The sequence below is a fragment of the Bemisia tabaci genome, chromosome 7 (assembly GCF_918797505.1).
Source record: "Bemisia tabaci chromosome 7, PGI_BMITA_v3".
Classification (NCBI taxonomy): domain Eukaryota; kingdom Metazoa; phylum Arthropoda; class Insecta; order Hemiptera; family Aleyrodidae; genus Bemisia; species Bemisia tabaci.
This window is the reverse complement of record NC_092799.1, coordinates 38,548,589-38,575,213: the sequence shown is the minus strand read 5'-3', so window position 1 is coordinate 38,575,213 and position 26,625 is coordinate 38,548,589. Positions and strand designations below refer to the sequence as shown.

At 39.9% G+C, this 26,625-nt stretch overlaps 1 protein-coding gene across 1 annotated transcript in view; it reads left to right on the top strand.

Annotated features, from left to right (window-relative positions):
- The first annotated feature begins 1,199 nt into the window (after window positions 1–1,199).
- sprt (PDZ domain-containing protein sprite) overlaps window positions 1,200–26,625 on the top strand; it is a 126,426-nt gene continuing 101,000 nt past the window's right edge. The window contains exon 1 of the mRNA XM_072302814.1: window positions 1,200–1,600. The gene's annotated coding sequence lies outside the window, so the exon portion shown is untranslated. The remainder of the gene's footprint in view (window positions 1,601–26,625) is intronic.

The window sequence follows — 26,625 nt, the reverse complement described above, 5'->3', positions numbered from 1 at the left end:
ACAGAGAAAATTGTTCTTTTCGAATCGATGTCCAGAAAATTTGATTTCTACACTCTAATCGATCCGCATTTTTCGATTTTTAAACAATAATCCCCCAAAAAATCCACATTCCTGCACCCTTCCATTTCCGCAACACTGATCGCACGTAGCATTCCGCACACGGAAAAAATTAAACTGCTGATTTAATAATTAAATTGCTAAAAAAAAGTGACTCCAATATTTCAACGTAGATTTCACAACAAACAAATGCTACTTTAACCACCCCCGTGGATAAATTAGCTCACAATAGAGGTTGTTGTTGTTGTTGTTTTTTTTTTTTTTTTTTTTTTTTTTAAAGAGTTTTATTTATTTTAACTTCCAATTAGAGGAAACATATACAATTATCATAAGTTAGAAATAATGTATGGTAAAGCAACGACTGGTTAATTGCTTATGTTCATAAAATTAAAAAAATTCAAAATAGTGGTTAAAGTAGCATTTTTGTGTTGTGAAATCCACGTTCAAATATCGCAGCCACTTTTTTTTTCAGCAATTTAATTGTTAAATCAGCAATTCATAGTTAGGTTAATATTACGAATAATTATTCGTATCGACTAATTAACCCATCAATTTATTAGACTTGAGACTTCATATGGACCGAAATGTTTATGATTTTATACTCTCTATTGATTTTATGATTAAGATATGATTAATCTCTCATTATTTAGCTATTCCCATACACTTGAGTTCTCAAGTGCAACTTTTCTTTTGAATATTTGTATACTGAATGTTATGTATACAATTTTCTATGAATTAAAAAAAAAAAAAATCAGCAATTCAGTTTTTACCGTGCAAGATCGAAATCACGAACTCGGCCAAAATCCAATCAACGGAGACATTTCACCCCCTCCCCCCCCCTCCCCTTCCGAAAGCGCACACGCCGCGCCTAGGCGGTCCAGGTCCACCTGTACCCCATGGTGGGAACAGGTGTGCGATATGCGGCCACGAATTCCACGGAGTCAATCGGAGCGTCACGCTCGCGGGCTCACGGGATGAGCAGAAAGAAATCCTCGGATCCGACAAAAAAGTAAGAGCGGAATCCGAGTATCCCTACCTGCCCCGGCCGCCGCGCGGGGGGGGGGGGGGGTGCCGGAGCGGGTGCGCCCCCTCCTTTCGGGGCAATTCGGAGCAGGAGCGCTGAGCCGCGGCTCGGGCTTTGTCAGTTCAGTTTAGTTTCCGCCTCCGGTGCCAGCGGTCTTGTCCTTCGCGCGATCCGGTCCGGCATTCTTCGCGGCCGCTCTCAACGGTTCTTTTTTACGACCGGTGTTTTGTTTCCCCCTCGTCCTCGTCCGTCGCCTTTTCGCTCTTTTCGCACGCTCGACCGTTAGCATCCTCCCGCTCTCGGTGTTATCAGTGGTGGCTTATCAGTGTTTCGCGCGGTTTACCTACCCCTCGCTTATCAGTGGTGTTGTGCGATGTAGTGTGGGAGTTTCCTCGGAGGGGTTTCGTTTCGGGTGATTTTTTGAGTATGTGACGAGTGGTGAGTTTCCCGATGAGATGGATTAACGATCGGATTTTGGATTAACCTTGTGGGCAGCTCACCGGAAAAATATCATCAACTGTAAGTGTCCATTACGAATTTGTTGGAGTGGTTTTTGGTTAACGAGCTATTCGATGAGGAAATCAAGTTTGTCCCTTCGTGTCTGCTCAATAACGGCGTAATAAATAGGCCAATAAAATTGCACGTTTAGTAGATGGATATTGCCTTTTTTTTAGAGGTTCAACGACGAAAAGAAGTATTTCGAGTGGATCCGCACCGGATGTAAACAAACATTGGGATATCAGCTTTTTCTAATATTTTGGTTATTTTTTAAATTTTTTGGGGGAAAACAAGAGGATATTTTGGGATCTACCTGTTGCACTTAGAGGCACATTTCAGCTGGTGTTCTAAAAATTTTACTTCGTAAATCACAAAATAAATGTAGGAAAAGTAAAGACGCAACGGGTTGCCTTTTTAGTCAAAAGCGTTTAATTTTTGCGTTATCATATTTTCAGCTATCAAGTCAGGTTTTAGTAAATACAATTTTTGGAAATTAAGAAACATCCATAAGGCGTGCTTTGAAGCATAATGGACCCGTTTTTGCCAACAATTTTTTAGTAAAACCTGCATCTTAGCAAAACATGGTCTCTATCGTGATTTTTGTGTACTTACTTTCCAGTGTCAATCAGCCTTGATGGAAGAGTCAAATTTGTTTTCGTTTCGATTATGTACCTCAGTATGATCTTTTCAATTTGTATGGTCCTCTCAGAAATTTACTGCGAGCCTTGCTAACAACTTATTAAAGTTTATGGAGCAGCACTGTTGCGATAAACTAAGAATGAAAATTTTAAAATCCTGACCGACATTTTCATTTTATGAGAGAGCTCTTCACGAAAACAAAGTGAAGATTAAGACACAGTTTTAAGATATTTGCATGCCGTATCAGAAAATTGTACGGCGTCGCGATTAAAGGTATTTTAAATCTTGGACTTTCATTTCAAGAATTGTCGCTTCGAAAATTCGGCGAATACATCGTATCTACGGACTAATAGCTGGAGGGCATTAGCGCCTTTTTACTTAATTGGATAGCTGTCCGTGTCTATCAGTCAGTAGTACCGAATTTCAGACGGACTAAAAATAGGGAGAACAATTTTTGCATGAATAACTGCGCGGCGCAACGGCAATCACCTGTTCGACCCAACATGGCATATAGACCCGTTAGAGTTCTTATCATGAAGCGGTGGTAGTTAACTGCTCATCAACTGTGCCAAGACCGAATGACTGATGTGCTCCAATTTAAGACCATGCATTGTGAAAGGGGAAGGGAAAAAACACGGGAAGTACTTGTCAAAGCCGGTCGTGGATCATTAAAGCAATTTTTTTGAGTGTGAAGGGGCAGGGGAGGTTGTTAGTCATTACTTGACGCAGCCATTTTTCACCCTGTTTTGATGAGCAGTCATATTCGCAGCTTGTACTGTATCGTACCCAGAATGAGGAGAAGGAAAGTTCACCTCATTCGCTATCTCTTTTGCATCGGCTGTGTTATTCCCACCATCTTTTATCAAACTATTCCTGCACTATTTCTTTTTCAATTTGTCAAACTCGAGTCTTGGTTGATGAAACTGGAAGTTCGGTTCATGTACCCAACCGAAATATTGTCTTATTCCAGACGAAGGAACTTAATTCTACTCTAAGGTTGCAAAATTGGCTCAAACAATTCAATTTTTTACAAGAATGTACCTGCGCAATTATAGATGAAAATTTGCCTGACTTTTGCATGAGATCAATAGAAAAATCCATGAGATTTTCAGGTAAGGACTCCAAAGGTTCTCTTGATGAAAATGCAATTTGCGAGGGGATATTTGGCAACACTGAAATTTAGTTACGTTCTTTCGTGAAGGAAACGACGACGTTTGTTCAGTTCGGTTATTTGGTCAGGGAGTTTAAGTTACAAAAACATGATATACAATTGTAAGAATCAGGACATTTTTTTGACAAACTAAGCAGTTACATGTTCAATTATGACATCGTGAATCACCCGCAACCGGTAACCCTGCTGAATACAACGCCACAGCAAGAAAGTAGAGATGTTCATGAAAGTCTACTGGCGTTCATCGTCTGTAGATTCTGCATAGCACTCATCATTTGCCAATGTATAACCTGCACATAACCAGTGACAATGGTGACTTTAACGTCAGGACAAGAGAGTGGCCATATCCATTGAATACTATGACTATATTGGCGCTCACCATTCGTAGTTTCAGATATTTCTCATTACATTTTGCCTATGTACACAACCCGCAATTGGTAACCCTAGTGACTTAAACGCCAGAGCAAGAAAGTAGCGACGTCCATTTAACTCTATATTAACATTCCTGGATGGTTCCTCATCATTTGCCAATGTATAACCCGCAATCAGTAATCCTGGTAACTTTAACGCCAAAACAAGAAAGCAGCCATGTCCATTGCACACTATTTTGGCGGGTTATGTCTCATCAAATTTTATGAACCTTCAACCTGCAGCTAATCATGCGGCTATATCATCGCCTTTTAAACTTGGTCAACTGTATCTCTTCAAAAATGATACTCGCTCCGTCGAATTTGAAAAGAAGAAAAAGTCAGTGACGACGAAAATACAACAGACCGCGAATTGCAGTGCTCTAATGACCAAATGGATAGGGTGACAATGACAACCCTGTTGGTGCAGCTTGGCCACACCATGACCATTCATCTTCGTGTTAATGAGCAGCGCTTAGACGCTAGAGTATAATGTATTTCCAAGCAAAAAACACAGATCTATGTAGAACTGTCATTGAATTTACGTGGTTCTTACCCAGCACAAGCGTTGGTCCAAGTGTCACTCGGTCATTTGTACGCTACCGTTTGCGGTCCCGCGTGACGAATATCTACATCAGTGCATTCGGGTTATCGCGCCTGAAACACGCCGTAAATATTCTCAGATGAAGGTATCACTTAAGCTCCCCTTACTCATGCTGCGTCATCTTGCGGTGACATCGTTAAGCGAAAAGAAGTTTAACTGTATCCATACACAATATCTTGAGCCATGAGAATACCGAGGTTCATTTTGATGTACTTTATTGCTTTGACTCCGTCCATGTATCGCGATGCCCATTTATTCTGTCATGCTTAGGAAAAACGCCGTATGAGCCTTCAGGCGTTGCCAAATTTCCCTTGATAAAACAGAAATTTCTTGGTAAGTTCATGAATATTCTTCTTCCAATTTTATCGTAAATTGTGTTCGCAATTTCGCCCTAAGATCCTGAAAATTCCAAGGAAAAATATGAATGACTTTCCTCACACGTAGACATTTTATAGGAGGAAATTTGGCAACATTCGAATGTTCATACGGCGTTTTTCCTTAGCACGGTAGTATTGTTGGTGTGTGTATATGAGAAATTACTATCCTGCGAGTCTCGGGGTTGACCTCGTTTTTGCACGAACTTTTGAACTTTTTTTTCTGAATACGCGTACGGGCTAGGAACCCGTTTTGCATGGTGTGCAACGTGCTTTTGCGAGGGGAGACCTTCAATACCTAGGTTCCGGGTTCAAGTCGGGGACAAGCCGACGCACAGTCCCAGTTACCATATATGCGTATTGTCGCATAAGTTGACTTTTTTTAAGGCTGGCGTACTATTTTTCAGGCAGGAGAAATGAAAATTTAAATTCCTGCTAGTGTGATGTAGAGCCTCGGTGAAAATAGGGCGTTGCCGAAGTCACATCTTATCTCTTGAAATGAATTTTAAGCGTAATAATTTTGGTGGTATAAAAATGGAGGGTATGGATTCAATCGACGTGAATCGATAGAAAAATAAAAATGTGAATCAATCGACCTCGATTCGATCGACAAATTATTAAAAAACGGGTGTCGCTTCGATTGGCATTAATCTATCGAAAAATAGGAACGTGAACTGATCGACGTGGTTCGATTGATTCACGGGTTTGTCGATCGACTAACGGGTTTGTCGCTCGAATAACGGAGTTGCCGGAGTTCACGTTTTTATTTTAGTCCATACCCTCCTTCAAATCAATTAAAGAAATCCAAGTGCCTTTATAGTCCCAACCTGTAAAATTTTTTTCTTTTTCCAGCTGAAAACAAATACAATAAATATCTAGGAATATTATCCCATCTGTGATTGTTTAATTTTGTTTTAGCTTTCTTAAATTCAGTTAATCACCTAGTAAGTCCTACCTCAGTCCTAAAATTTTCTTAAACGATTGAATTCGATTGAAAGTGTGAAGGGTCCTCCGTTCTTTGAAATTCGATTCCTATTCAAATGATCGAAAGTTTCGATTACGTCTTCAGCGGCCCTTCATGAACCGATAAGGTTTCTTACCCGTATGTAACGCTGCATTCCTCCTCATTTGTGTTATTAGCCGGTAGAGAAAGCACGGGAGAGTGGTCCTAAGAAGAACGGTTTTTTTTTGGAGCGGTCTCGATCCGAGGGCAGCTTTGAGGCTTGACTCAAGAGGACAAGGCTGATGTGTACCTATTTTACGAGTGAGTGGCTCCCTGCCCAAGTGCCCAAGTTCCGAACCTATGAAGCTACGCATGAGTGCAGCGTGTTCGTTTTTAATTATTTCATGCCCCCTACCTCCGGCCAATCTTTCCGCCTCCTTCCTTCCTATGCCTCCAAGCAACGTTGTCATTCAAATTTGTGCTCCCAATTTAATTTAACTTTAATTTTCCACTCGTCTAGTTAAAAAACAAATCCACGAAAAATGTCCGAGGCGAACTGCTTGAAATCGGAGACCTTCTCTCACAACTTCATATGTTGTACGTATAACCGATAAATAGTTCATCGGCTGAACTGCCGTGCTAAGGAAAAACGCCGTATGAACCCTCAAACGTTGCCAAATTTCCGTCAGTAAAAACCTAATTAACTAAGAAAATCGTGATTATTTGTTTCCAAAATTTGTACACAATTTTGTTCGCAATTTAATCTAAAATATCTGAAAGTTTGAAGGAAAAATATGCACAACTTTCTTAAAAAATAAAGGTTTTATTGGGGGAAATTTGGCAACTCGAGAATGTTCATACGGCGTTCTTCCTTAGCACGGCAGTGAAAGTTGGCACCTTCGGTACAATTTTTGAATCAGAACACTCGAATTTTTATCGTGAGCCGTTAAATTACTTTGGGTAATTTTTTAAAGAGGAATTATCATGAATCAAGATCGAAAGCAGTGAGTCAAGGGTGTATCAAATACATTAAGGGAAGCCATTTGGTTAAATAGAGTCACAAGTATGGATTTTGTTGCAGGTTTTGTGTCCTTTGACAAAATTTTGAGTTTTTTAAGAAGAGAGATCGAAATCTATGGCAGACGTCTAGCCCACCAAGACACCTAGAGTTTTCTCGGGAAGAGCCTGGGGTATGGATATGTCGCTTTAAAAAACCGATGAAAGGAAAGAAATTAAATGTAAAGGACAGGAGAAAAGGAGAAGAGGCAGGGGAGGAAAAAGAGGAAAGCCAGAGCTTGAAAAAGAAAACAGTTTTGCCAAATTTTGCTTTTAAACTGCACTTTTAAAGGTAAAAATTGAAGGGAATCATTAAGAAACGAGCGGGGCCGATCCTAGGTTAACTTTTTAGTTGATTCTCGCACTGTTCAATCGATTTGAAAAACGGATTATATATCATCTCTGGAAATCACTGCAGACAAAGCACGAAACCAGCTTTTACAAGTTTGGCCTTTTAAAATTTTTTCAAATCTGTTACAGTGCTTCTACCAACTCCAACGCAAAAAACCCGTTTAAAAAAAAATTGTCCTCCCAAAAATCGGTTCGGATAATCCGGAGTTCGGATAAACCAGGGTTCGGATAATCCGAGGTTTTCTGTACATTATCCTCGTTGTTCAGGAAAGTTCACCCAAATGAATGAAAATGAACCCGAGTAAATATACAGATTTATTCTTGGCAATCTGGCGCCTGTGTATTTTTAAATATCAACCAGTTATCGGCCGCCGGACTAGGAAAGTGAATGCGGCGGCGCGCAACGATATAGTCGGCCCGCGCAGGCGCGCCGATCATTTCTATCACGGTTTTTACGCGCACCGGGCAGCATTCCTCCCGACCATTCCTCAGAAGGGAACGAACTGCAGCAAGGCACAATTTCCACGAGCTTTGCATTGCTCACCTTAAGCGATGCTGAAATTAACTCGTCCGCAACCCGAAATTCCCTCGACGATGGCATTAGGTCGACGCGATCTTCAGTCGTTGATCTGACGCAGAATATCGACGGCTGAAGTACGAAACCACGTATATCCATCGCGGTGTCTCAAAATCTCCGCATCTATTTTATTTTTTCGAGGAGAAATAAGTCAACTTTATAGCGGAAGGTTTATACAGAGAATTCTGCAATCGACAAGGAAAAATGCGGAAGTTTTCGATGAATTACGTTGACTAGTTTTTCAAGGAAACCATGAAGTATCGACGACTGAAATGCTAAACCACGTATCTTCATTGTAATGTTTCCAAATCTCCGCTTCTCTTTTATTTTTCGAGGAGAAATAACCTAACTTTAAAGCTTGAAATTTTTACAGAATATCCTGCTGAAGTAAGAAACATTCGGAAGTTTTCGATAAATTACTTTGACTCGTTTTTCAAGGCGTCCATGAAGTTTGACCGGAGTTTGCAACGTTTCAAACAAAGATACGTGGTTTCGCACCTTGGCCATCGATACACATTCGGGTTTGAGACCAATTGAATCGACGTGCGTGAAAACGTCCGATGTCTAAGGCAGTGTTTCAGAATTTGAGTGGACAATTTCGTTGTAATTTAACGACACAAGATGGTTTAAAACGTTAGAAATGTAGAACAATTTTATAAATAATCCCGTCAGTGTAATTAAACATTTACAAAAGAAATCGATCCTATTCATCAGTGTCGTGGGACGAAAGAAACCCACCGCAATTATGAAACCCTGTACTGGACAACGGACGTTTTAGCATACGTCGATTCAATTTAAAACGCTATTTTAAGACGGAATAACAAGAGACAAATTTATTCTTGGAAATATCGGTGTGATCAATGGGTGTGTCGCTTGCATATACCGAATTATCCATAGGTTTAGGCAGTGGTGTAAAGGACAATTCTGGAGTTACATTAGCCTGTACGTAAGACACCTACTGCCCTGCAAAGAAATAGCGCCGAAGAAATGAATTCAGAAAGAATGAATATCAGAGAAAAACAACTTTAACCTTGCAATCCCGCACGTGTACAGTTTCTTTCGCAAATTCCCTGTAAACCTTACCATAAAGTTCAATCCTCTTGCGCAAAAAATCCACCCGAATTCGCAACAAAGACGCGTAGCCCGTAGCGTTTCTCGGGTAAAATTGAACATTTTGTAGAAATTCAGAAACGTTGCAATGAAGTTTTCTCTACCTCTGTTGGTTCAATGAAAAATTCATAAGAAACTAACCTTATTCCACCCCCACATACATTCGCGTATACGCTTTACTTGCGCTAAGGAATGGCGTCTCAAGGAAATCCTCTGACTCTTTAATAATTCCTACATTCTAAATGGTATTTTGAGCATGAAAGAAGGAATGCTGTGAATGTGGCTGAAGTATAGGTACAGCAACCCATGTCGTAATCCAAGAGTTGGTCATAAACTCTGGAGTTAGACGTCGAACATGCTCAGATCGTTACTATGAAAGTATGTATATGTAAGATACTTTACGATTAAATCCGTCAGAGAAAGGGAAAAGTTTTATGATGGAGGGAAACGCAAGAATCAAGGGGGTAAATTGTTCTTGTTTTGAGTTCAAGCAAATCAAAGTGCGATTGGTCCTCAATTTGAAGGATGAACCTGATTTTTCAAAAATTGAAAATTGAAACATAGTCTCACCTCTCAACCAGAGGAAGAGAAATTTTCCGCTTCAACTCAGTACACAGGCTTGATATTTTTATGAATTGGACAGCGGGGATATCCGCAGAATAGGAAATGCCTATTTCGTTTGTGTCGACTCAACACGGAAAAAAAAAAAACTTCGTGCATGAGACCTGAAGTTGAGGTCATATGGATCTCTGAAGTTTTCGGATCACGCATCCGAAAACTTGAGGTTCAGCTGCCGAAGTTCGGGTCAAACATCTGAAGTACTTTGATATATACCGAAGGGTTCGGGTCATACGTCTAAAGTACTCCGGTACATACCAAGCACTTCAGATGTCTGGTCTGACCCGAACTTCGGCAGCTGGACCTTATGTTTTCGGATACTTGATTCAAAAACTTCAGAGATCCAAATGACCTCAACTTCGGGTCTCATGCACGAAGTTTTTTTCTCCGTGAAAGAGGGGGCGCCGTGCGTGACGCACAGGTGACGCACGCACGCCACGCACGGATTCGGAGCGGCCAGAAGACAGCGATCTAGAGGGCAGGGTGGCAGCGTTTCACACGCTGGGATGCCCGCGATGTGTGAAGATGGGCCGAACCCAAACTCAAACCCACCGGGACTCAGGTCCCCAAGCGCGCGCCCGGCTGTAATTTTGAATCCGACTCGAAAGCCCGCCGGCGGATTCCTCTCTGTAATGATCCATTGCCGCACTGTGGATTCGATACCATCATCTATCATGCAAACGAAATAGTTCTATTTGTCTTGCGAGGCTCCAAAGAGAGCTCTACTCCACCATTATCTCACCATGAATTACGCGCGACGCTGTGTGGCACTTCGGGGAAAGAATAAATCGAAGTTTTCGCTCTGGAAATCTCACCTAAACTGAGGAAAATATGTGGTATTAGTACAGCATTAATTGGTCAAATTGGGCTCTATTACGATGGTGATTTGAAAGAAAAATAAAAATACGAAGAATAGCACTGAAAAAAAAAAAAAAAACTCATTGGATCTAGAGTCCAGTCTCTTAAAAACATCGATAAGAAAAAGTACTCTTGATTCAATCGGATTTTTGCTTACATCAAGAACCAAGCCTCTTAATTTGAGCGGATTTCCTCTTGATTTAAGCAAAAATCTGATTGAATCAAGAGTACTTTTACTTGTCGATGTTTTTAAGAGACTGGACTCTAGATCCAATGTATTTTTTTTCCAGTGAGGAAAGAAAAGAATTAAGGAGCCATATTCACACTTCTAATTTGTCTACTAATTTTTTTTGCCAGTTTATAGAGGAAATCGTCCAAGCGTTTATTTTATTTTATTTGACGACTGAAAATCAGGCAACTGTAAGAGTAAATGAGTAACCAAAGGCAATGAAGTGTCGCCAGAAAACTTTGTAGCCTCACGGAATCACTATCACTTAAAATTAAACCACGTCCATGTATCAATGTATCATGTGCCATTGATTTGATCCTACAAATAGATTTTATTCCCATTCAATTGCCAAAGTACCTGACCCTCTGTGCGTTGTATAGCTTCGGTTTGATATAGACCGACAATATTTTAGGTCCAACTCGTTCTGCCTCACTACAGTCTCGATCATCCGGGCTTCTCTTAGATCGGGTCCAGGACCTGTTCGCGATTTATTGGCTGAGCCCGGCGTGTGTGATTTAAATCGAGAATTGATTATGCCTCTCAGAACTCCCAAACGATTAGTATTCGCACGGCAGAGGATAAATGTATGGGGTGGCCGCTTAAACTATACAAGGCCAATTTCGCTGGCGAATAGAGATATCCTGTACCGAAAAGCAGGGGGTCAAAACGAATCTTCCATCATGACATGTTTATGGCCATAGCTAATTGCAAAAATTAAACGTTCTACGGCCATTCATGGTGAAAGAACTGATTCTTACAGATTCGCGAATGTGTCTTTCTCCAAGAGGACTATCAGTCCAAACAACTTATTTTACTGAATTCCATGAAAAAACCGTGAAACTGTCTGTTTCTGAGGTAGAAACCAAGTATAATATTTTTGTTTAATTCAATATTTTACCTTTTAAATAAGGAAACTTTAATATTGATCTTTTTTAATGCAAAAACGGATTAAGTCCGAGAGGTCTGGAAAAATACTAATATCCTACACGCCAAAACCTATCACAATCAGAAGGGCAATAGAGTTAAAGATTGTCGAAGTCTGAAATGTTTTAAATAATTTTACGAAAATCGCTTATTTGTTAAATGTTAGGGAAATACATAACATTTATGTGATATTTAAAGGAGGCAAAATGAAGAATAAAAAATAGAATCCGTCCTACGATTGATTACTGTCCTTTGAAATTCGGAATTATTAATTAGACACCAGGAATGTTCACTTAAGAAATACTCACGTTATATTAAGAAAAGTCCGGAGACTTAAACGAAAGGTTAGGAAAAAAGCCGCTGATGCCGGAGCAACGTATCACCTGAAGTCTCCTGTCTTGCCGAACATCGATCATCGTTTATTTTTGGTTTAGCGGTCGAAAGAAATTACATTGCACACCATATCCGTGGGCGCGCATCATTTTTATAAGTACACAAAGAAAAAAATTTGCTCTATAGGACCGGACCGTGCGGTCAATATTAGGGCCTGTGGCGTAATGCCCTGTGCGATGAATCGATTGATCTGTCATTTAAACCCATGAAAAAAAATCGAATATCAGGGTGTTTGCAACGAACACTCTAGTAATCGATTATTTGCCGTAGCCTCAAATGGGATAATACAGATACTCAACAATTCAAGCCTTGTCACTGATTCGGGCACTTGCATACCAGTTTTTCCGTGGCAACTAAACTTTTTACCATAAAGTACTTATTCAAGACCACGGAAAAATTCCATCACGTGTGATATTCAGTGCCGGTGCATGCATTCCAGTGTCTAGGCGTGAGTGATCGATTAGCGATATTGCCCCATTTGAAGCTGTGGTAAAGCATCGATTATTAAAGAATTCTTTGCGGATACCCTGTTTATCGATCCTTTTCCATAGGTTTCAATGGCAGATCGATAGATAAATGGCAAAGCACGCCACGCCTTTGATGCAATCCAATCAAACTTTTTTTTATTCCTAAGATATTTAAAAATTCTTGGGAGGTTGTCAACGCGACGGCTAACATCTAATTTTAACCGTCAAAAGCCAGTATTGTTCAACCTACCAAAACGCATTTAAACGAAGATATTCCATAATCAAGACTGTCGTGTGGGCTCTGTCAGTTCCTCTCGCTACTCAAAACATCTCTCAGCTTAAAAAAAAGACCGAACCAATTTTCACCTGAGCTGCAAGTTGCAGAGAGATACATCCGTAACAAAGCGCATTTCGAATGCTGACACGCTTTTTTTCTGGCAGGACGACGAAGTGAAGATGAAAAAGACCTAATCAAGCTCCCGGATTCTTGTTTTTTTTTTCACCGCTGAGTTTTTTTACCGGCCGCACGCGCTACCCCTTCCTTCCCCGCGACGCCAACCAGGTGGTCCGGAGTTCGAAGTCCTGAGCAAAAACCGCATATCTCCTCACAGTTTCCATTAAACTTACGATGCTCTTGCAATGTAGGGTCCTGCACTTCTTGGGGAGTCTCCATTCAAATGGTTCCATGTAGAAACCTAACATGCCCGTTTTCTGTTGAGCCTCGAGGTCCGTTGAAAAGACCGCACAGCAGGGCTCTAAGGAAGAACGCCGTATAAGTCCTTGAACGTTGCCAAGTTTCCTCTCATAAAACACATATTTCCTGGATCGCTCGTGGATATTTTTCTTCCAATGGGTCAGTTGCGCTGGTCACAGATTTGTGTTCTCCACGCTTGATTCTTATAGATTAACCGCGATATCGATATGAAAAATTCGGTTTATGACGTCATCCACCGCGGTAGTAACACCCTTGGTTTCTTCCACCTTGCTTTCATCAGTCAGTAAGATACACATGTGCAAAGGTGCACTGGTTACCCAACATGAAACTCGGAACTGAGCAAAGTGGAAGAAACCAAGGGTGTCACTACCGCGGTGGATGCCGTCATAAACCGAATTTTTCAAAGCGCGATATCTCGGTTAATATTGAATGTAGAAAGTTGCTGTTTGGACTGATCTTCTCGTTTTTAGCTGATCTACAAGAATCAAGCTTATCAAAACGCGATTCTGTGACAAGTGTAACTGATCCATTTCCCAGAGAATCTATCTTAAAGTTGTACTTAAAATATCTGATGAATTTCAATGAAAGATATTCATAAGTGTCCTCAAAAATAAACATTTTATCCGGGGAAATTTGGCAATCGTACGTTTTCCTTAGCACAGCACATTTGGTTTTGAACACACAGCGATTGCAGCGATTGACTATTGCTTTGTGCGGGACATCTGGGCGTTCGCGATCGGGGAGGCGTAGGCGTGATACACAACAAATACAGGGCGATCAATTGTTTTTTCAAGTCAGCGGGGAAAGGGGCGGCTCCGGCGAGCGGCCCGCCACGTAGTTTCGAGCTTATACAATTTGCGATTCCGTCGCGATAATCCGCGGTGACATCGATGGTCGAGTGGTTTTCGCGCGTGGCGTACCGGATCTGAGACTGCGCACTGTGAAACGAGTTAGTTGGAGGAGGGGGGGGTGGAAAATTTTAAATTTCATGTTTATGTTCATACGGAACGTAGAGGTTCTGAAAGTGATTTCAATAGTTTTGAAGTAAAATTTCCCTCCAAGAGGCACTTCATGTAATCTTAACTATGATAAAATTGGCACGGATAAAAAAGAGTACGCAGTTGTCGGACTCGGATGATATGGACATCTCGTGACATTTGTGACCCACTAAAGAGACCGTATGTGGCAGATAATTTCATAGTTTTGGAGACAGTTCATTGTCATTTTTGCAGTTTCATCGTTCACTGGAAAAAAAAAACACATTGGATCTAGAGTCCAGACTCTTAAAAACATTGACAAGAAAAAGTACTCTTGATTCAATCAAATCTAGCTTAAATCAAGAACCAAGCCTCTTAATTTAAGCGGATTTCGTTTTGATTCAAGCAAAAATCCGATTAAATCAAGAGTATTTTTTCTTGTCAATGTTTTCAAGAGTCTGGACTCTAGATCCAATGTGTTTTTTTCCAGTGTTCATATTGAGAATCACTTCTCAGTTCTGTTCAGTACATTGGATCATCATGTGCTGCACTGATCGTTTACTTCAAAAGAGAGAAAAGAATGTAGGAATTAGACAAAGAATAAAAAAACTAACAAATTATATATACTCAGGTCCGACGAATGATCCAATTTTCGCATGCAAAAGAGTAATACATGGCTGTAATGATAGGATGTAAGAGGGTTTTAACCCTCATTCACAGATGAAGTTAAACACTAGTGGCGCAGAAACTATTCAAAGCGTTCAGATGCACTTGCACCTGTTTCAATCAGCTGGCATTCCGTTCTACCACGATGGTAATAATTTTCTTCACCAGACAGGTGTCTAAGATTTGAATTTTATATACCTACACGACTCTTTGAAAATACAATGGGAAAAAGGGGAACAAATGGCACCTATGGTGGTGGCATTTTATCGGATAACAATGTAGCATTTCAAATCTATTCTGGATCGTGAGGTGACCTTTTAGCCGCCAACGTAATCCTGTCGGCTCCGATTTATCTACTCATAATTCGCCGATTATTCGTCTCCGTTTGGACTTAGTCGATTGTCTAACGTCTGTTATGCCTAAAATATACCTTCTTGATCTCATTCGACTCTGTCCAAGCCAATTGGGACGACAATTAGTTCAACGTTTTAGGTGGCAACCACGACTGGGCAGTCAACCAGTGTCTTGTAATTCTTATTAAGTTGAATATCTGACGCTCTACGCTTCTTGTCAATGATCTAAATGGAAATCTTAGGAGTCGCTTGGTTAGGATGTCGTTTATATCCTCGTAATTTTTATTTGATCACCAAAGACTGTCAAAAGCGTGAAATTTTGTTAAAATGCGAAAGGTTTGTTCGTTGAAAAAGTATTTCGGTCCTAAGATTCTTGCCTCTCCTCACGACGCTATCATTTTGGGCAACATGTTGTGGGTACTCGTTTTATGCTTTCTCACAATGGAGACGCGCTGCTGGTCGCGCGGCCGAAATGTTTAAATTAAGAGTCAAGAATGTTAAGTGCTCTCAGCAAATTAGAGCGGGCCGGATTTCAAGTCGGCGCCACATACAGATGAGCTTAAAAATTACCATAATTTTTGGGAAAATATTTTGAATGGCGTTGTGCCTGAGAATGCGGAAACAAGTGCACAGATGACATGAAGTCGGCTCGCGACTAATTTAGTGTTTCCGTGGGCCATTTTTCCCAAAACGCTGTATGAATATTGAGACGTTGCTAGATTTCTTCTGATAAGATACGAGTTTACTGGCATACTTTTGGAATTTTTTTCCGGACATTTTCACGGAATTCAACCTGCAATTTAATCTAGTATAACTGAAACGTTCAACGGAAAATGGTTATCCCTAAAGTAACCTGTCATATTTACATCAAGAGTTTTAAAAAAAGACCCATGTGTACAGTATAAGACACTTTCAATATAAGTGTGTCAGACAGAAACGCACGTAAAATCCAAAGAAAGGGAAGAAGAAAAAGGGACATCTAAAGAAGATGAAGAAGAAGAAGAAAAGAGAGAGCTTGAAGGAGAGAAGGAATGAGATGAGCTTGCAGAGAAAAAGAAGGAGAGAGGATGAAAAGAGGAAATGAGAGAAAGAAAAAGAATGTCTCTCTTCTTCTCCTTTTTTCTTTATCTGTTCTCTTCTTCTTTTTATTTGTCCAATTTTTAGTGCGTTCCTATCGGCCATAGACTTTGAGTACTAAGCTAGATTTATTTTTCATCAATTTGAAAAATATCAGGATGAAGTTTGACAACATTCGGAAGCTCACATAAGGTTCTTTCGAAGTAATAGAGTCCCATATTAGGAGGAGTTAAGACATCTCGGGTTATGGAGGTATACCAACTGTTGCGAATACTATACAGTTTGGAGGATTTTTTAGTATGCTTGATCGGCTCATCGCCGTATTATACTTTCTCCCATTTCCCTCAGCATTCTGTTTGTTAACTGTTGTGCCCCTGATTCTTCCATTCATTTCACTTGAATGATTTTTGCAACCAGCGAAATGTAATCCTCCAAATAATCTTTGACAATAAGGAAGGATTACACAGGAATGAGTCAGAAATTTATTCCTAAATTGTTTCACCTTCTATAAGGGATTCAACTCAACTCAGCACAGCAGTATCAATGTTTTTTTTTCCTTTTTTCCTTGTTGATTTCTTAAAATCTTTCGTGAGTTTGAGATGTGTGGCAGTTCATTTCTTAATTTATTTTTGTCACGGTTATCATGCATAAAGTTAATTAAGTATGTCATCTCGTTACTCATCCATGACACTTCGAAAAATAATCCTCTCAAATATTTTAAAATTCACACTCTAGAAAAGAAGATCTTTTTGTTTGCGCCACCGATTAAGAGACCATTCTATAATGCAATTATTACGATTTAAATTATTGATTTATTGATTATGATTACCCATATGTACCCGCACAGATATGATTTTGCATTTTGAAGTATATACGGCTCATCCATCATCGTGCTCTTATTTATTAATCTAGTATTTTTGCCATCAATTGAGGTTCTGTTCTCCCCTTTGGATGAAATCAACCGAATCGAGAGAGAATTAGTATAAAAGTCGAAATGATAAGAATATGGAGACAGGAATTTTCCTTTGTGACAACTTAAAAAGGGAGGATGACAGTGCTTACTTCATCCCATTGTTGATGAACGCGCTTTTTTCTCATGCTAATCAAAGTTTTAAGAAACAAAAGCACCATTCAGTGTAAGCCAACATTTTCCATAAAAACTGTGCACATGCTGTGTTCATCAGTGTCTGACAAAATTAGACGAAGAAACTCGTGTTCAACAGATATCGATGGTTTAAGTTGAAATCACGTGACTCGACCACGACGCTATTCGAAATTCCTACCGTTTTATTATTACATATATATTGTCCAAATTAAAGAGGAACAAATCAATATTATTGTTTGAAAACTGTACAAAAAATTCTGAGGAGAAAGTAAGTAAAATCAGTTTGATAACTTCAGGGAGCGGTCGGTGTCTAACCATCCGAATACGATTTTGTTCTAAGGCGCACAAACTGCGGCCCTGCAGACTCATATTGCAAATTCTTAAGAGCTCTTAAATTTTGCGCTAATCTGGCAATGGAGGGTGATTGAGAGGGCTAATTAATATTTATTGAAAGCCTCCTCCGAACTTCGATTCAATCCAAAGTTGCTCCACGGTCGCCACCCTTCCCGGCAAAAACCAACATAACCGATTGAAAAAACCCAATTTTCCGCGCGTTCAGACAACGTCGACCGCTGATCAAATGAAGCGCCGCTTCCATCGCATTCTTGGCATCGGCGATCAACTCAAATAGCTGCATCATAGTATTGATGTATTATCCTAAAACCGCGCACGCGCATTCACTCTTCGTTGATGTTGCGCGGTTTGTGCTGAGCACCGAAACGGCTGTGAGCTCGAAGGGAGGAGGGCAATAAATAGGAGCCCCGCTAAGGCCAAGCCGCCAGCACCTCGCTGGGTTCACGAAATCAGCTCATTATGTGCGCTGATTAAAGAACTCAACCCGCTCCCGCCATTCTAATTTGGCTCCGAGTTGCGGGTACCGTACTGCCGTGCTGAGGAAAAACGTCGTATGAACCTCCAAACGTTGCCAAAACTCTCCTGTTAAAATATAGATTTTTGAGAAAAATTATGAATGTTTCTACTTCAAATTTTCAGATATTTTAGATCGCACCGCGAGGAAATCTCTCTGGAAAACTGAACGGAAAATATCCACAAGGTTTTGTGGTTTATCAAAAGAAATGTTGGCAACGTGCGAAGATTCATACGGTGTTTTACCGCGGCGCGGCTGCATACGGAACGGAGGGGCTCTATCAGCATGTGTTACGAGAGGTGTATCGATCGATTCCCGATAGATGCTTATCTATGGAAAGCGATCGCAATTCAATGCGCCTTAATGCAATCAGTTGCATGTCGGAATCGGCGACCTATCGAGGAATTTTTCAACAGGGGGTCCGAAGCAACACGTCTTTCTCAAGGGAGGCATCTTAAACTGAACATAGTCCATAATATCTGAGAAAAAAACAATGAGAAGTAGCCCGAACTGTATGTAACCAGGTGGATAGATGGTGATCAATTTAAGGTGCGTTAAAAACTCAGTCAAGGTACTCAGTTTTGCACTGGTGCTCATTAGAGTTAAAAAAATGTATTTTTGACTCTAATTATAATCTTTGGAACTAACTCGAGGCTTTGATTTCCCCGCGAAATATTGTGGACCCAGCACCATTTCTCCACCTTGTCCACAATATCTTAAGTAGCTTCTTGTTGGGAAATCTTGCCCACGGTGCAAAAGCTGCCGTTGATTTTTTAATGTGGATTGAAATCCACTGATCGCTTAAATTGAAAGGCATAGTCTACTCTCGCTTAAATTGTAAGGCACTGTCTACTCTGCAAAAAGAGTAGATTCCTCTCCTCGCTCTTCGACCTTTGACCTTTGGATTGTTCGTTGGCGTCGGATCTAACTTCAAGATTCTTGTAAATACTGTTGAAAAATTTAAAAATATACATAACATACATAACATACCTATAGAGAGGTAAAAAATCAAGGAGAAAGGGTCCGTCAGAGCGCAAGAAATGAAAATTTCAGTAGTTGGAGAGTTTTACAAATGATACAACCCTCAAGCTCCCCGGAACACTTGGAGACATGATATAACTAATCATATGCTGCAGGTTACCCCTGCAGTTTTTCTTTTGAGAAACTTATTTCGAACTCAACTCTAACCTGCGAAAACTGTCATAAGGGAACAGCGTCAGATTGGTTGATCAAAATCAAATTGCTAAGGATATATTTGATAGGTAAGAAAGAAAATACATGGTTTCGTCAACCAAGTTTTAAACTATTTGAACATGGAAATGAATATTACCGTCACACCAATAATGATAGTAGGAATTTATTATGTGATTGTACAACGCCAAAGTGTTATAAAAGATATTGATTAAATTTGAGCCGAAGCTATTCGATCCTTGCGATCATTATCAAAGCTAAAAGTTGCACTACAACAAGCAGTTACTAACTGCCCCAATAACAATATATTATAAATTCTTAAACTGCTCTAAGAGTTAGGTCTTAAGAGCATTACGAACACTTAAATTATCACTATCTTGAACGGATCAATGATTGTGATCTATAACGGTTCCGGTGAGCTTTCCTGTGTAGATGACAAATACTGCCGTGTTAAGGAAGAACGCCGTATGAACATTCGAGAGTTGCCAAATTTTCTTCGATAAAATGTTCATTTTTGAGGAAAGTTAAGAATATTCTTCCTTTAAATTTTCAGAATCTTCAGGTAAAATTGTGAACTAAATTATCTGAAAAGTTGGAAAGAAAATATTCATTAATATACCAGGAAATTTGCGTTTTATGAAAGGATATTTGGCAACGACTGAAGATTCATACGGCGTTTTTCCTCAGTACGGCAGAGTAGCTCGTAAGATTATCTCTCATTGATGATCGTGCCTGTCTACATCCACCCCATAAACAGAACCTCGAATGCTGCATTAGCCTTGCATCGGAGGACACGAAAAAAACGAATATCCAATTTCACGACTCATAAAAATTGCCACCGCAAAAAGCCCGGCCATGCATCCTTCAAACTTGAAAGCAGCAATGCAAGAGCACTCCCAACGAGTTCTTCGATTATTTATTCTTTCCTTTGAAACCCTTCAAGGAGCGAGGGTCACGTCGTCGTGAGAAGGTTGCGACGTGGGGTGGAGTTGCTGGTTAGTAAGAGGGGTTCCCCGGTTCGAGGGTGGTGTGGTGGTGGCACTACTTTCGAAGTGAGGGGAGGGGGAGGGGGTGATGGAGTTGCACTTGCGACTTGACTGATCCGAACCCGGTGACGAAGGTCCCACTTCCTCTCCGGAAATCGGGTCTCGCGTTGTGCGTGGAATTTAGAAATGGAAGGAATTTCGATTAAAATTCAACTATTCTAATCCTAGACAGGTGATCTTGCTAATGACTATGAAGATATTTGGTCAGCTAAGTAGGTTAAGACACCCTCGGAAATTTTTTGCGGCTGCATTGGTTCGCGTCAACGTTCATGCGTGGGGTAACTTTTCAAAGCAAAGTTTTTGCTGGAACTATACAAGTATACATTTGACTGCCCTCGGGAAAGTGTACCTAATTTCCAATTCATTTAAAACTGATTCATTGATTCCGGAGCAGCATAAAATGGTCTAAGATTATCTGGACTCAAAAAAACACCCAAAATTGTCGAATTAAACATGAGTTTCGACTGCTTGAAGTTTGCAGTTCAAAAATTATTGTTTCAAAACAAAGATATTTGAAATTTTCACTTGCCATGTTTGGACACACAATGAATTGTCTGATTGTATCACAACTCTTGATCCCCAACAACATTTGAAAATTGACATCTCCGGCGAAGTAGTATAAAAAAGCGATCGTACGTTAATTTTAAGAGCACTGAAATGGCGGCGAGGCATTTAATTGAAATAGTTTAGCTTGAAGTTTGCCTAATTAAAAAAGAAAAAAGTTACAGAAGAAATTCCTTTTTAAAATAGTTTTCAATTTGAAATGTTTTGAGTATTAAACCTCAATGTGATTTTTAAACTATTGACTCGATTTTTCCTGATAAATGCAAACTTATTATTGACCCTCTTTCATTCACTGAAAGCTCCCGTTTCGGATAACTTTTGACGACTGCAAAGTCTTTACCTACCCGCGATCTAAGAAAACTAACTATTTAAAAACGCTTTAAAGTATACAAGAAAAACGAAAAAGATTCAACGCTGCGATACGTCGTTTATTGGTATAGGCCAATCGGTTGCAGCACCCGGATTCCCTCAACTCGAAACTGGGACTGGACCCACCCACACGCAGAAATAAAAATACAAACATGGAAAATTATTTGTCAACCGGTTCATGAGAAGCCACAGACTCAGGGAACTGACCGAATAACCGTGTGCTAATCAAAAATAAACAAACGCCCATAAACTCTGATGCAACGTCAAATGTATCAAATTTCATTCCTCACAGAGAAAGTATGACGTAATGAGTTTGGCCATCGAAAAACCGCGTTCCTCAAGGATGTGGTCGTGGTGATACTGTACTGCCGCGATAGCGAAGAGAGCAAAAGTGCATGCTGGTATGAGCCTCGAGACACATAAAAGCATGTGCTAACCATGGCTCATACAGAAATGTACTTACTGCTCTCTTCGCTACCACGGCAGTACAGCTTAATGCTTATAGGACCCAACGAGGGAAAAGTCAAAATAAGTCGAGTTAATTCCTGCTCGTTTCTAAAATAGGTTACTTGCCCGGATCAACCACGGCTGGTCATAATTACGGGGTGTCCCAGGATTAAGTACGAATATTGATGAAGTCGATTCTTTGGGCCAAAAACTGACGTTTTTGTGGTATTACTTTTTTCCCGAAAACGCATTCTCTGAGGGCCACTGCCACCTAAAGTTGAGGAAAACCTCGTCTTTTTAATAGAGTGACATTATTTATCATCCAATATTAATGAAAATTGGAAACTAGCGGTTATTTTTAGCGCTCATTTCATTTTTAACCTCCAAAAAAAGGGATAACTCATTTTGAGGGGAGGTTTAGGGGGGTTTCGAACCTAGGAGTGGCCAAAATTAATGTTTCTAGCTGAATGTTCTAAAACTGATTTTTGATGGTACCTGTAGATTCAGCGTTGAAAAATATTGAGAAAATGTGTCTTGCGTTTTTTCGCTATGACTCATCGTTTTCGAGATAATAGGGACTAGTGGGGGAAAATAAGGGGGTAATAGGTGGTTAATGGGGGAATAATGGGGCCCCCAGGGAAAGCGTTTTTGGAAGAAGAAACTTATTCCACAAAAACGTCTTTTTTTGACCCGAAGAATCGACTCCTTCAATATTCGTACTTAATCCTGGGACACCCTGTATACAGAGACTGCATATGATATGCTTCGATAGCTCATAAAGGCACGTATCACGTCAAGTGTCGAGAGGCCGGATCGATTCATCGTGGGCACTGGCTTCGAATCTGAATGGGATTCCCTTTCTTTTGTTCTGCGATCAGAACTCAGGTAGACGGAGGCGATGGGCCAGCAATGCGGTTGAAATCTTGACTTTTGAGGGATCGATCCGGGCGTGATCATTAGATCCTGAGTTAAATACCATTGCCCGGCAATGATATACAAATCCATGCGGTCGATAGCGTTCTCCGATGTTCGCTAGTGAAATCCAGTCTTTGGAGTTAACTAGCCGGCCCCGGCAAGTTCGCTCAACATATCCGATATTTGAATTTGCCGCGTAAATCAGACTACCGCTACCTCGCTGCGCGGCGCTTCCATTCCTACTGCGTTATCTATTCTAACTAAGTATTATTACAATCCTACTATTTTTCTCCTTCTTCTTCTTCTTCTTCTTCTTCTTCTTCTTCTTCTTCCTCCTCCTCCTTCTCCTCTTCTTCTCAAATGATCTTTGCATCGAGAAACTCGTAAATTTTAAACAGACAATTTCAAGAAAAATTGTTTAAAAGTAGTTCTAATAAAGCCCTTTTTAGTGTGGAATTTTGAAACATTTTATCAATAATTAAAATTACATCAGTAAAGAAATTGAAACATTTGACTGTATTGTAACTTTTTACTTAATCTGGTTTTAACCAGAACTGAAAGAATTGAAAGAAAAAAATCATAATAATGCTTCAAACACGAGGCTTCTTTTTCAGAGATCTATTGTGTAAAAGTCCTGAAGCATTTTTCCTTTAAAAATAGACCAAAAGTGTTATTCTAATTAATACTTCTTGACGAATTTTTTAAGAGTTTGTGAAAAGTGTTTCACGTATTCGCTTTTACTAGGTCAAATCATCTTCATAGTGTTGTTTATACTTTTGATGGTAGAAGTGTAGAACCCTCCTCTCTACCCTGACCGCATTTCGGAATTATTGGTTTTAATTTATTGGGAAGAAAAGTCTCATCGATATTTCCTGCGAAAAATTTGACAGAGCCTAGGAAAAAAAAAATCTTGTTTTAGAAAAGATACCGGAAGGTCTGCGTTTCTTCTTTCTCCCGACATGTAGATTCACATACATGTGAAACAAAACTTTCATTGCGAACACAGAAGTTGAAAGTTTTCTTTTACAATGAAGTGCGCGGAGGAATAAAACCTTACACCTCCATCACTTAATCACCTTTCGTGTTTTTGGCTTCCTTCTTGCCAATTCTCAATACGCTCCTTGTCACTGTTACCTCGCGTCATTTTCGGGTTATTTCCCCGGCCTAATTATACCCACAATAATAGTACTACTCCCTTTAATATATTAAGTGCCATCCCCGAGATTTTAGCCACTTCCGAAAATCATAGGCGGTTCTACGGGGGTGCCAGTGGGTGCCGGGCACCCCCAAGCAAAAATTAAGTACGGTTATCGGAACCGTGAGTTTACTAATTTTAAAGATTCTGTATTCACTTGAAAAAAAACCCAGCAATTAATTGAAAATGTTTTAAACAGAATTAATATTGATAGCCGTGTATTACAAAGATTCTACTGTTTTTTTATGGTAAGATTGTAGTTCCGATGGAAAGTTTTGCTAAAAATTTTCTACATTGAATTTATACGTATTTAAGTAGAAAGGAAGGAGAGAAAATGAGAAAGGAAGGTAGGAAAGGGATAAAACTTGAGGGCCGAAACTTAGGCCTCCCCTTAGCGACCGTTCCCTTCGGGGCCGGTCTCTGACATTTTCCACCTCTGGGCACCCCCAAGCATGAAGGTCTAGAACCGCCTATGCCGGGATGATTCATTGGAGCCTTTGAGTTAATAGATCACGATATTGCTTTTCAGTACCCACAGGTGCGGTGATTAATGTGTGTCAACGTGATGGGCCGTTGACAGCAAAGAGGGCAGTAAGTGCCAAAATGAAGTTTTGGTAAAACGGGCTCAGAGGCATGTGACCCGAAAATTTTATCACAGAAGCCTCCGTTCTTTCTCAAATTATCACGAATCGTCCGAAAGATTCCTAGAGATCGTTTGGATGATTAAAAATCGACTGATTTTATTTCAATTACATAAAGAGGGTATTTTTCATTTTCATGCCAGTTTATTGTTAGGCAAGACAGCCGTAAGTGCCATCTGCTGCATGCTTTCGTGGTTGCAATTTTGTCACGCAAAACAAACACATTTTCAGGTTCGAAATTGGCAAAAGAGGGCGGCACTTTCCTTGAATGCACTTTTTTCATTGGCTCTCTAGAGGAATGTTGTCACTTACTCTGCCGTGATAGCGAAGAGAGCCGTAAGTGCAAAAATGAAGTTTTGAGAAAACGGGCTCAGAAGCTTCTGACAAGAACATTTTATTGAAAGAAGCCTCCGTTCTTTCTCAAATTGCCACTAATCGTCCGGAAGACTCCTAGAAATCGTATGGATGATTAAAAATCGATTGATTTAATTTCCATTACATAAAAAGGGTATTTTTCATTTTCATGCTAGGTTATTGCTAGGCAAGACAGCTGTAAGTGCTATCTTCTGCATGCTTTCGTGGTTGCGTTTTGGACGCACAACAAACACATTTTCAGGTTAGAAATCGGCAGAAGAGGGCGGCACTTTACTGAAAAGCACTGTTCTCATTGGCTCTCATGTATCTACAGCTGTCTTGAAAAAAAACTGTGTCATTTTTTGTGCACTTACGGCTTTTACATACGTCTCGTTTTCATTAAATTAGGATGAATTTTGCTGTTTTAGCTGTCTCAGTAATTTCATCTAAAGGAGTTTAGACGAATTTTGAAGAAAACTCGATTTCGAAAATTTTGCACTTACGGCTCTCTTCGCTATCACGGCAAAACTGCTACCTTGCCTGAAACTACGTCATTTTTTGCGCACTTGCGGCTTTCTCATATGTCTCGTTTCCATGAAAATAAGAAGAATTTTGCTGTTTTAGCTATTTCTGTGATTTCATCTAAAATGGATTAGACGAATTTTGAAGGAGCCTTGATTTCGAAAATTTGACCCTTACTGCTCTCTAAGCTGTGACAGTAGTGAGGAGAGCGTTAGACAATTTTGTTTTTACATCTTAAAGGATTGGGGCCCACGTCACTAAAGCTAGATAAGCGGGGAGGGGGAGGTTCGGAAACTCCGAGTTCAGCGTTACGTATTTTCTGAACAATCCCTAATCGCACAGTGATCAAATACACACAATTTTGGCGTTAATAGTACCACTGAGACTATTTCATGGCCCCAAAAATGTGCAAGAGGATATGTAGACGCACTTCCCTCTCGACGGCGATACCATATTAAATAAATTAGCAAAAGCGTATTAAATCGTAGATTATGACATTTTCTCTTTATTTTCTCATGGTGTAGTATTTTGATCGAATTTTTTGCTTCACAAAAAATCTATCAGACGGGTCCTCCATCAGATCAGCCCTCCACCCCCATTACCGGACGTGATGCACTAATCTCTGAAATTTCGAGGCATATCATATCGACGGCTAAAGTGTGACAGCACGTATCTCCATTGCGGTGTCTCAAAATCTCCGCTTATAATTTATTTTTTCAAGGAGGAACAAGTCAGCTTCATAGCTTGATATCTATACAGAATATCCAAACAACAGAGAAAAAAATTAAAGAAGTTTTGTTAAAATTACGTGACTATAAGTTTACAAGAAAAAAATAATGTATGACTGAGAGTCTAGAATCTCGCAAACAGATATATGCGGTCTTACACTTTAGGCATCGATATGTAATCTCTGAGCAGGTGAAAACAGAGCAATAACAAATATTAACTTAATTTATGTCTGGCAAACGACTAAAATACACAAAATTTGTGGTTGATCGCACAGCCAGTCCTTGGTTGATTTTTCTTAAACCATCGAGTTCAACGTGAGCTGCCTATTAGAAATTAGAATACACGTCAGCACATGACACAAGTTCGTGGATTTTCCTCTTTTTCGACACTTTTTTTAAACAATAATTTGAGGCAACTCTTTTTTTCGAGAGCTTTTTCTGTACATATTTTCTTCTTATGCTTAATTTAAAGTTTTTGCCGGTACTGGATCGCACAATTATTCAAATATTTTTTTCTTGTTATTTTACTCTATATTATAGCTCAAGAGCTTGAGAAGGCAGCATATTTTCTGCGACAGAAAGATTTTTAGGT